Raw genomic sequence first — 12,742 nt, 5'->3', positions numbered from 1 at the left:
ATAGACAACAGACTTCAAACCTGGGCAGACGATACAATTATGCAGACAGCGCACCATGAAAAACTTACATTTTACATGTATTACTTACATGAAGAATAAAATGTAGGCAACTAACATAAAGTGTTCATAAAAAACAGCAGTTGTGGCTCTTGAATTGTATGGTTCTACTAGACACCGAGTACCTGTTATGTCAAAGCACCATGTTGAATAATTTGAGGGCCACAGAAATGACAAAGACATTATTTGGAATTCCAGAGACTCATAATCTGATACAGAAGACAAACACATACTACAGTTCTAATAATGGCTGTTTGTAGTGTCATAAGGAAAGCACAGAGGGAAAAGTAGGCAAAGGGAAATTGGATTTGTTGTTTAATATCAGCGTGTCATGAAGCCGTGACCGTAAAAATCAAAGCCGATAATGGTAGACGTTCACCACGAACCCAAACCTCCAGCTCCTCTTGAAATTTACACCTGCACTGTTTAAACAAAATCTGCCTGCTGCATCTATGGATGTAACCTTGCTGTACTTTGCTAGAAACTGCCATTCAAATAGCCTCTAGGATGTGCAGGAGACATTAACCTATAGCATTTCCCCAAAATGTAACCTCCGCCTCATATTAGAGATCCCAGGGAATAATCCAGCTTTCTCTTCTATGAAAATATGTGGGAATCTAAGTATGTCCTAGTAGCTTCTCTTTTCAAAAGGAGTCTGTTTCTTAGACATTTTTCTTACCTGTCGGTTCCCATTTGGGATCACTTATCTACTTAGATCAGTCAAAATGGTCCTTCATATCCTGCTCCCTGGGGCCCCTGGGGCCAAGGCTGGTGCTCTTTTTCCTTACTGAATGTAGTAGACTGTATTTCCAAATGTGGTCACGAAAATGTCTCCCGTTGTTAAATCAGAAGCTGGGAAGGATCTAAGTTTTAGCCTACTTGCAGAAAACACAAGAGCACTGAGTCAAAGACCAAGACCATCGTTTCTCAGAGCAAATGCCGCAGCCAGAACAGCATCTTACACTGGCTTCCCCAGCCCCCATCTCACTGTGTCACGAAGTGAGGGCCTGATGTTATGACTGTATGTGGGTGGGTGCATTAAAGGGGAGAAATCCCCAAGTTAGGAAACTCTGATTTTATACAGAGTTGCCCATTCTTCCTTCTAGAGAAAGAGAAACAAAGCGAGATACAGAGACAGAGAAAGAAGAGACAGAGAGAACCTACCATTATTCTGGAATGTAAGCAAATCTTCTCCAGGGAAGGGAAGGAAAGGTCTTTATCTTTACTCCCCTGGAATGTTGAGGGAGAGGGAGAGAGGGAGAGACGTAGATACCTAAGCTTTACTATGCTGGAATGTTTCCGTATACAAATATTTGTAAATGCCTTTATTCAGAGGCACTGGACCATGCAGGAAAATGACAAATGTAGGGAGAATTGTCTTCTAACACTCATCCCAACAAGCTGGTTTATAAAGGGAACCTACCAGTCCCACATCAAGAAGTGGAGCGACTTCCTCATCCCTCGCTGGGTCAGGCCTTTCCACAGGTTTTGACTAACAGAATGCAGATGAACCCACACTGTAACTCCCAAGGTCCACATCTTCTACCTGCACTTCTTGGATTAGTCCTTCATGGAAGCCAGCCCCCATCATACGAATAAGCCCAGAGAGCTCTGCAGAGAGGCTCCCTGGGAAAGAAGTGGTGCTCTGACAGCCCCAGTTGGATTTCTGTCTTGCAGCCAGCACTGACAGCCAGGTGTGTGAGTCTCTGTGTAGAACAAACTAACCGGTAGATGATGAAAATAGAGAAATTTTACCCTTAAATGTTCCCAGCATCTAAATATGGTAGTCCTGTAGTACATAGAGCAGAATGAGCAGTCCTAAAAAAGGCAGGTGCAGGATAGGATGAGTAATTTCCTTCAGCATAACTGACATTTGCAGCAGGAGGTCTTTTATGCGTGATAATTACTTGCAGCATTATTTCCTGATGTTACGCGCAGTGTCCCATAAATTCATACTCATGAATCAGTTTTCACATGCCTGGAAAGTATTGTGATGAACAATGCTGAACCATGAACATCTTTTCAAGAAAATATTTTAAGAATATGTCTCAGATATATTGGCTTAAATTTTCACTCCACAAAAAATGTTGTTTTATCACCATGTACCAATCCTCTATTTTGTTATCAAGCTGGTTGTGAATTTAGGTATTTCCATACTCAGAGAGTTAGAATGCTCATTTCTTTGAGAGCTACTGAACCATTTCTTGGCAATAGTGGACCTACAAGCAGATACTCAGCATGAGATCTTTGAAATACCACAGGGGGCTTCATTGTATGATTACAAGGTCTTAAGTATAAAAAACAACACTGTACCAACATTGACAATGGCAATCAAAAACAAGTCTTCTTGGGCTTCCCTGGTGGTGCAGTGGTTGAGAGTCCGCCTGCCGATGCAGGAGACGCGGGTTCGTACCCCGGTCCGGGAGGATCCCACATGCCGCGGAGCGGCTGGGACAGTGGGCCATGGCCGCTGAGCCTGCGCGTCTGGAGCCTGTGCTCCGCAACGGGAGAGGCCACAACGGTGAGAGGCCCGCATACTGCAGAAAACAAACAAACAAAAAAACAAGTCTTCTTGTCTCTGGTGTGGGATCCTAGAACTGAAAGGAAGGACCAGACAACCAAAGTAAATCAGTTTTTAACTAAACCATTGATGGCTGCTCTGTGTCAGGGCCAGTTTCACAGACTTCCCATTCCCCCAAATTTCAGAAGATTCGCTATAAAATACAGATTCACGTAGTTTTCTCACTTTATAGTTGTACTTTTTTTTTAAAAAAAGATCATAATCTAAATTCAGATTTGTTTGACATAGTCCTCAGAGGATTAAGAATGCATTTAAAAATGTACAAGGTAGCACATCACTGGAAGTTTCTAATGTGTTATTGTTTTTCTGTTTTGTCTCTATGGAGCTATGTAAATAGTTGTACCAGGTTGAGTGTTTATTGGGTGCCGTGTCAGACTAGTGCATGTGGGAGAGGTGGCTGCACTCTTCAGCGTGGAGCTTGCAAAATATGTCCACAAGTTACGTGGCACTGCCCTCTTCTAAAGGTGGGGCGTATTCCTCTCCCTCTGCGTCCCGGCTGCACTAGGTGACTTTCTGCCAGCAAGCCGAGTGTAGTGGAAGTGACTGCGTGTGATTCTCGAGCCCAGGTGAGATAGGCGTTGCAGATTTCTCCTGGCACTCTCTCTGGGATCGCTCGCTCTGGAGGAAGTCAACTGCCATGTCATAAGGCCATCAAGCAGCCCCGTGGGGAGGCCAGCTAGTCAAGGAACAGAAGCCTCTTGCCAGCAGCCGTGTGAGGGGCCCTTTTGCACGAGGACCCTCCAGCCTTAGTCAAGCCTTCAGATGACCACAGCCCCAACCAACACCTTGAGTGCAGCCTCACGAGAGACCCAGACCTAGAGTCACCCAGATAAGATGTAAGCTGTGACACTGCGTGTGCCCCATTTACCCAGCCCTGCTCTGCATTGCCCCCATGGGACTCGGGGGTTGGGGGCCCGGTAGGAAACTGCAGCCCCTGCTGCCTGCTGCACTGGGTGTAATCCTCTCTCACTCCACCTGGGCCTGCTGTGTCCTTCCTGACTGAACTACGGAAGTGTGGCCACCTGACTTCACAGCTGACCGCTGCATAGGGACTGCTTGTCCGTGTGATACACTGGTGTTTTCTCTCAGGCCAGCTGATGTTGGATGGCAGAGAAGAGTGGACCTAGAGCCACTAGATCGTAGGGAAGGCCTCTAGGAAGGCACAGCAAAGTAGGAGTGGTCAGAGGTTGACCTGAGCCCCTAATTTCTCTTGAATCTGAGGCATGGACCCTTGGGTTTTCAGCGATTTAGACCAAGCGCGGCTAGAACATGTAAGCAGGCGCCATCCGGCCACCCCAGGCGGCTGTCCAGTGCAAGAGGCCTCATCTTGAAAGGGCTCCCCAGTGCCAGGAGGCAGTTGCTGGACGCACTCATGGCTCACTGTGTGACCTCTGCACTGCGGGATGGAGAAATGGCAGTGACCGACCAAAGGGGGGGCCTGCAGTGCTGCCACCATGGTGACTCACGTGAGCAGGTGAATCACCTCCCAACCTCACCTGGTAGATGAAGGTGAGGGAGACTGGGAGACCAGGACAGGGAAGGCAGGCCAGGCCCTGTCCCTTCCGAGGAGCTTCTAGCAGCTGTACGCGAGCGGAGGGCGAGTGGCATTTTGAAATGTCAGACAGTGACGTGAGAGTCTAATACTCAAACTGCAGCACAGAGCATTGATCAGAGTTAACGTTACGGTTTTTCTTACAAACTGACTTTATTTCATCGTTCCCAAGAAATCCTGAAGGAAATTTTGCTAAAATTATGTTAAATCTATACAGTAACTTGGAAGGAATTGATGTTTTCACAGTATTCAGTCTTTTTCTTTAAGAGCTTGTCCTCTGTCTATTAATTCAGGACTCCACGTATGTGTGTGTGTGTATATATACATTCATTTTTTTCTCTCTTCACATAGGTACTACATCGTCTTATTAGTGTTGTTCCAAGGCTTTTGGTTGCTATTGTAAATAACCCCTTTTTCCGTAATAAAGCTAACATATATACAAATATATAAAAATCTGTAGTTTTTATATGTTTTGTTCATTCAGTATTTATTAAGTGCCTATTATATGTCAGGCACTGGGCTAGATCTATATTTATCTTGAATCGCACCACTTTACTCCACTCTAATTAATTTAAAGAGTTTTTTCAGGTTTTACAAATATAATAAATTTATCTACTACTTCCCAGTAGTTCTATCTATTGATTTGGTTTTAAGCACTTTTCCACTGGCAAGAACATCCTTAAGAAAGTGAAATACTGTTGGTAATACTGGCATTCTCATTTTGTGATTCATTTTAATGGGGTGTTTTTATTGTTTTTTGAGAGTTGGGTATTAGAAAAGGCATCAATAAATAATACCATTTTCTTCTGCTCCTGTGTGCAGAATCAACTGAGATAAGATACAGAACACAGATGAATAGAAATCAAAATCTCAGCTTTATTACTGATGGAATCAAGGGCGGGGTACTGGCTCTGTTTGTGAGCCCATAGGACTTGCTAACCGTCCCCAGAATGAGACAAGCTTACCTCCCCAAATGTAGGCAGTGTTGGGCAACCACAGGCTCCCCTAAGGGGGCTGCGCTGGCGGGTGACGGAGAACGCTAGAGAAAGGGCCTTCGTGATGGCGGCTCCCCGGGGTAGAAAGGGCAAAGCTGGAGTACTTAGCTCCTTTCAGTCGCCAGCCCAAGGGCTGCGCCCTGTTCTCTGGGCTTGGTGGAAGGGAACGTGAGCACGGGCATGGGGAGGGGAGGCCCCCCTTACGTTACTCGTGATCTTTCCATACTTGTCCTGTACAGCGGTAAGAGAGTCATCTATTTCTAACTTTACTAGGAACCCTATTAAGATGATTGAAAAATAAATGTGAAGACATTTCTCTTTGGCATCTACTGGATTCAATACGTTTTTTCATGTTGGGTTTAGAGTTATGTTACTTGAATAAATACATTTTCTTAAAACTAAATAATATTTCCATTCTTAAACTCTTTACTCATGGTGAATAGCTCCTTAACTCTATAATTTAAATGAGATTTCTAATTTTTTTATTTTTCAACAAGTTTTGAACACTTACCTTTTTATTTTTAATTGAAAGATAGTTGACATACAATGTTATGTTAGTTTCAGGTGTACTAGGTAATGATTTGACATTTGCAAACATTATGAAATGATCACCATGAGAAGTCTAGTAAGATCTGTCCCCATACAAAGTTATTACAATATTATTGACCGTATACTCCTTATGCTACATTACAAGGCTGACAAGGATATAATTACATTACATCCTTGTAACTTAATTATTATATAACTGGAGGTTTGTACCACTTAATTTCCTTCACCTATTTTGCCTACCCCTCTACTCCCTCCCTCTGGCAGCCACCCATTTGTTCTCTGTATCTACGAGTCTTTTTATTTTGTTTTGTTTTTTAGATTTAACATGTAAGTGAGATCAGGCAGTATTCGTGTTTGTATTTGGGGATCTAATTTAGTGATCTTATCTAAGGAGTATTTCTGAGCGCCTACTGTGTCCTAGGCATTGTTCTGAGTCCTGGTATATAGCTATACACAGAGTAGACAAAAATTCATGCCCCCAAGAAGCTTACATACATTTCAAGATAAAATGACATGTAAAGGTATACTGAAAGCTAAAAACCATCAAATATATGATGACATACTCTTTATCATCATAATCATACAAACTAGTCACCAATGCCCAAATAATATATATTTAATTTTATAATGTATCCATTTATTTTACCTCAAGTCTCTGAGACTTACAGAACAGAAATGGGTTTTTACACTAGGATAATCTGTCTTTCTGGAAACAGTTCCGTTGAGTGTTAGTTGGGGTGGGGTGGTCTCAGGGCCTTACTGACTAGCATGGGAAGAAGGCATTAGAGATCTTCCATGGAAATGCCAAGCAGCATGTGGATTATTAAGGGTTACTGGCATTCTACCTTTTGACTAATTAAATACATTTAGCTGAGAGATATTATAGAATGTATCATTAGGAGGTTTCAATGTATAATTGAATAGGAAGAAAAGCTTTAAAAGCAAGACTTACTTGCTAATACTTAAAACGTTTTCTAGGTCTCGTTGATGTTATTTTCCACAAAGGAAATGTATGCATTTTCCAGTCATGAAATGAGGCATCTTCCTCTGGCTCTTGACAACGGCTCTGTCACTGGAATGGTATGTAGAAGTTTTTCTTTTTGCTGTTTGTCAATCGTATTGTATCCATATATAATATATTTTTGCATAAGGCATTCTTTTAAGATTATCAGTTTATATTTTCCTTTGGCTTTTACTTTCACTTTTTTCATTGTTCTGTTTTGCCTCACTAATTTTTGAGAAACTGATACGTAAATGGTCCTAAATTTCAGCAATTAGAATTTCTACACAAAAAAGTAGACCACGTCTCTGATAACATTCAAAATTCTAATGAACCTCCTAGAAGAGACAATCTGACGTCTCAAAGGCCCCTTGGGGGACCATGTTATTAAGGAAAAAACCAATAATTTCACTTAAATATGCTTTGTTAGTCTAGGTTTGAAACGGAGCTTTTAATATATAAGGCTTTTAAAAATGTCTTAAAAATACATGCATATTATTTATTTTTAAAAATGAGAAGGCATAGGGTAGCATGCACTGTTTTAAGTGCTTAGTGTGTGTTACAACATCAGCCTTCGTATCTGCCCTTTGGGAGAATGCGTTGTTTTCCCTTTCCAACGGATGAAGAGCCTGTGGTGTGGAAGGACTAAGCGCGCTGCCCAAGGCCTCACAGCTAGTAGGTGTGGCAGCAGGATGAGCCCAGGCCACCTGACTTCAGCTCTCCTTCTGCAGCCTCTCATGTGATGTTATGTAATTTACACGTGCTCTTTTACTCATGCATGTTTGGTAACTTAAGGGTAATAATAATTATTGAAAAAGAAAACCCATGTAATTTGTAAGGCTGAAATTAAGGCTAAGTGGTTAATCAGTCACATTTCCTTCATGAAAACTTCTCTTTGCTCTGGACTTAGAAAGTTACCCCCTACTATATTTCACAGCACATTCTGCTTAGTAAAGGTCCTAGTCAATCAGAGCTTAATAAATATGAATGTAGTGGGTATGGAATCTACCCAATTAAATTAAGAGTTCAAAAAATGTTCTGTTACTTTATTTTTCTAAAATCAAATTAAATCTACCTCTAAGCCCCTATCCCACTAGGTTGGAGAGAGATTCCATCTTATTTATAATGAGGTTCATCTTCTTGCATGCAAGATTTCACCTGGTATGGGGTCTCAGAATAGCTGGTGACAGCTCCCTTAGCTCCAGTCCACAGCTTTTCTACTTCAGCAACTTTCCGAGAACCAGTCTTGTGGGCAGCTTGCCGGGTGAGGGACTGGATCTGGAATCGTGTCCTCTCAGCCTGTCCTGTGCCTTAACCAGCATGAGGAGCCCCACCCCCTTCCCTGATGGGCTTCTCAGCCCGAGAAGCTAGGTTCAGGCTTTCCTGTGCACTTTGGAACTGAGGCCGGCAACCATGTGTTGGTGTTTTAAACTCAAGTATCACTTCTTAAAGATTTTTAATAACTTGAAAAAAGCAGAGGCATCTGTTCTGTTTGCTTTGGGACAGAGATAGCCAAAATGGAGAACCCGGTGAGATCTGTTGATCACGGTTTGATTGCATGGAATTTGATATTTAGAGCATTAAAGTAGGGCGTTCAGTCCATTGCAGAGCGCAGTGCAGAGACGCCCCAGGCCTTTTGGAAATGAGCATGCCATGTCTCAGTTGCCTGTGATTTGTCCCAAAGGCTGAGGCCCTACCTCTGAGGCCTCGTGAGGGGGCACCCGTGCGTGAAGCAGGAGCTGAACGGAGAAAACCCTTGTTTCAAAGGGCAGACCGGGAAGGACAGGGCCGCGAGAGTCACAAGCCTGCCTTTAACAGCGAGCTCAGTCCGCCGCCGCTCCTGCGAGTACAGCTGAGAGGTAGAGGAGCTCGGGGGCTATCAGCACGGGGAGCGAGGGGTAGCGCTGATGCCCGTGTTATCTATCGGGACGCGGTTCCTCCTGCTGGGGTCCAGCCCGCACCCCACAACACCAGGAGTGGGCCCTGGCCCCCCGGGCTCTCGCAGGCCGGAGCAGCCTGAGCGCTAGGACAAAGTGGCGGATCAGACTGCAGCTCCTGACCCTCTAGAATGGAAGAGTTTCAGTACTTACAGAACGAGTGGCTCTCCTGACGTGTGCAGTTCGCTATGGGCGCCCACACACGGGGAGGTGGCTGCTGTCCTTGAGGGCGGCACTGGAAATCTTGTCACTTCTTGCTTTTAAAACATCGGTAAAAATCTTCAGCTTAAAGTAAGGTTTCAGAGGTCTCCCTGGCTTATGACGTACTTAAAGGTCAGTTACTTCTGTCCATCTGCCTCCTAAAATCGGGGGCTCAAACGTTCTATACAGGTCTCTAGCCTTTCAGTATTTCTGTTAAAAGTTCAAAGCCTGGGCTTAGAAAAATTATTGCATTGGAAAGTTATCACTAAAAGATCTGAAATTTTAAAGAGCCTTTCCAGGAAGCCAGAGTACTCTGTAAATCACAGGAAAACGTGCCACAATTCTGGCCAAAGGTGAATTTCCTGATTGTGTAAGAAGATCAGCAAGGAGAGCTAGGAGAGGAGGTGGACTCCTGTGCTTGGGTGTCTGTTGGCTGGAAAAAAGGCTGAGCTAGCTTTCTCGTATTTGTACGACACCCTTAACCGCTGAATAATCAGACAAGCAAACAACAGTAGCGTGTCTTTACCTAAAACTGACCCATCAGAATTATCTAAGGACTCCTTTGGTGTCATTAACAGATTGGCCAGGACTGAAGCATTTCTAGTCTAAATTTGAAGCTTTTACCCACCAGGCGCAGCCCAGATTGGCCCCTTGGTGTGGCCATGGGACATCGAGGGCAGCGAGGGCTCCTCCTGTGGGTCCTGTGTGGCCACTGTTTCGTGCATGTGGACTCGCGTCATGGCTGGAGGACTGTCTGTAGCCACCTCCTAATGGCGTCCACCCTTTAAACAACATTGATGTTTCACCTTTACGTTGGTATTATTAGAAAGAAGACCACAGGCCCAAAACAGAGTCACTTATGCTAGACCATGTCGCCAAACTGGGACTTAATACCTCACCTAACTGAAGTTTTACCCTCCTCCAGAAATGTCGTCTTAACTGGTCGGTCAGGAATTTTCTGGAATTACCTCAGTTCCAATGAGGTAACTGTCACATGGGCCCTCTCCATCCCCAAAGGAAGATGAGGTAACCCACCTAATAAGACCCTTTTGTCCCCAAAGGGAGATGATGTAATCCGAAATAATCTTTTTATTTGTTTGTTTATGACTCCCTTGTCTCGCCTTTAAAACCCTCTCCCTCTCTGCAGCCCTCTGAGGCTCCCCTCTACTTGCTACATGGGAGGCTGCCTGGTTCATGAATCATTCAGTAAAGCCAATTAGATCTTTTAAGATTTACTCAGTAGATTTTTTGTTATTTAACAGCACTTTCATGGAGAAGGTTCTGCACGGAGCTCTTATATGTATTTTCCTTCTGCCACTTCCATCGTACTGTTTTCTTTATATTATAACTTGTTTAGTGACCCATTGATACGGTTGTCTGACTAAAATTCTGCACCTGGAATTTTGGTAGTGGTGCGCACCAGGGTTCTTGGCCTCTGTAATCAATAGAAATTGACTAGCGGCCAGACAAGAGGTTCAGGCGAGGCTTTACTGGGACCCCTGCAGCCGCAGGAGGGAGTGAGAACAAGTAACAGGTTCCCTTGCTCGCTCCCTGAGGGGGGGCAAGCTTGTTTCTTACATGGGGTGAGGGGAGGGGTGTGTCCAGGGGTCAGGCCGGAGGGGTGGCTTAGGTGTCTTGCCCACCGCTTACGTGGTGCTGTGTGCAGGGGGCATGCGCAGCACCCTGCTTTTGCTCCCAACACCCTGCTTTTGCTCCTGGCTCCTCAGATTTAGCAGCTGGGTTTTTTTGGTCTTTTTGTATCTTTTGTCCAGAATTTGCCCCAACTGCGCGTGCACGCAGTTATTTTGAGTCCCTTATAGTTTCTTTGTATTTTGTTCCTCGAGGAGACGTGTGTCCAGGTGCAAGCATTTCAGCACTGCAGCAAAGGGTCCCAGGTCCCAACCTGTCTCAGTAGTGGGTCTTTTTAGTCAAAATTCATGTGCTTTTTTGCTCTTAGGATATAGTACAGTTGCATAACAACAGGCATATTATTGTTCACTTTCACTGTATCTGACCAGAAATCCCTGGGCTGGAATGACTTTACTTTTGAAAATAGAATGGTAACAAATATCTTAATTATCCTCATTTGCATAGAGCCTGTGATAAGGCTTGCTTACTATCTCCAAAGGAATTTAAGATGCAGCCCATGTTACTATAACTTAAATACCTAACAGTGCCTCATCTTGCTAGCAACTCAACAAATGCTGATTGTATAAATTGAATTGCATAAAAGCACTAATGTTTCCAATGTGTCTGCCATTATATATTTCTCATAGGCAAACACATTTATGTTTAACCAAGCAATGCTGATCGGATAACAAACAAACGTTTCTATTTCTGTTGCCATAGAATTGTTATGCTGTAGGAATAAGTCACTTTAACAGACTCGGGTGGAGTAGGGATTCAAGTTAGCATGCATGCAAACAGTATGCCATTCATTAGCAACAACTGTAAGGTTGTCAATTTAAAGAAGCAAAGCCTCAAAACAACATGGGTGGAACTTGTCACTACACATGAATACAAAGGGAAAAACGGTGTAGGATTTGTAGGAAAGACAAGCTGAAGAGTGACCAGTATATCAAAGACAGTGCACACGCATATACACCCTATACTGGTAGGATCCTTGTTTGTGGGCGAGGGTCTAGTTTGTAGAAACTAGGAAGGATGCTCAGATTTATCTAATTTTGCCTCTTCACTCAAAATATATTTCTACACATGCAAATAACTAAAAAGTTAAAGACTATTCATATTTTGACCAATTTTCTTATGAAGCATATAGATGGGCTAGGTATATGCAGTGCTAGACCAGTGGGTTGAAAAGTATAAAATTCAGTGAAAGACATACTTAGTTTCATGCAAATAATGATAAATCATGTTTTTAGTGGGTCTATGTCTCTGTCAATGAAAAAAATTAATAGTCAATATAAGAAAGAAATAGAAAATAGAGTCCGAGCCAAACTGAGAACTGTAGTCCGGGAGATGGCCTCTCGGAGAGCTCTGAGAACTGTTCCAAAGAGGTAAGTGGGGGAGGTCAGTGTGTGTGTGATTTTGGACGAGGGGTACCGTGCAGTCAAGCATGAATCCCAGCAGAAGTTTGCTGCTAGTCACAAGGAAGAGGCATCTTAGTTAATGGTTTTAGTGCTATTGGAAGTATGGGAAGATGCAAAAATCCAGGTTCGTAAAAAATTTCTCCTGCAAATATCTAACCATCTGAAGATCCGTTCTGCAGTTTCCCAGAGCACAGAGCAGCTCATCCTGATCTTCGCCCTGAACTCCTTTCAGGATGTGCTGTAGGTCAGTGTCTGCAGTGGCCGATGACTTGATTCTTGTAGAACCGGATGGTGGGCAACATTCTTTATTTTACAATCCCCTCCCTTTTGGTCTTAATTTTGACCCAGGTTTGGAAGGCATTTAGTGATCAATTTGTCCCATGGTGCTAGGAATGCTCACTCCCAGGTCAGGTGAGGATTTCGTCGATAAGCCAATCAGTGCTGTTCCTGGATTAGGCCCTGTTAACGGTAACCAAAAGCCTCTCGGCCGCCTGTCCTACTAATATGTTATGGTCCAGGAAATGCTTTCCTCTCATTGCTTCCTCCCATAGCTAGAGTTACACGGTTACAATCATTGATCTTATAGAACTATATATTTGGTTGATTGTTTCAAGTTGTCTAGTCATCATTAATTTTATCTGAGGCTTAGTCACACATTTGGTAATGCAAGAACCAATAATCTCGTAAAATAGGCAAGTAATGTAGCTAATAACATTAATATGGTCATAAGTAAGTATTTAAGCTAAGAACTTAGGTGCAGCCCAGGATCTCCCCAGGTCCTCTGACCGGTCAGTTCTGCACTAATTGCTCTCTTGAAGGG

The 12,742-nt window shown here is 43.5% G+C and overlaps 1 pseudogene; it reads left to right on the top strand.

Annotated features, from left to right (window-relative positions):
* The window catches only part of LOC137210109 (uncharacterized), a 34,944-nt pseudogene extending 25,301 nt beyond the window's left edge, over positions 1-9,643 (top strand).
* The last annotated feature ends 3,099 nt before the right edge of the window (positions 9,644-12,742 follow it).

This window comes from Pseudorca crassidens, chromosome 17 (genome assembly GCF_039906515.1).
Source record: "Pseudorca crassidens isolate mPseCra1 chromosome 17, mPseCra1.hap1, whole genome shotgun sequence".
In the NCBI taxonomy this organism is placed as follows: domain Eukaryota; kingdom Metazoa; phylum Chordata; class Mammalia; order Artiodactyla; family Delphinidae; genus Pseudorca; species Pseudorca crassidens.
Note: the sequence above shows the minus strand (reverse complement) of the source record. Positions and strands in the feature narration are given on the sequence as shown.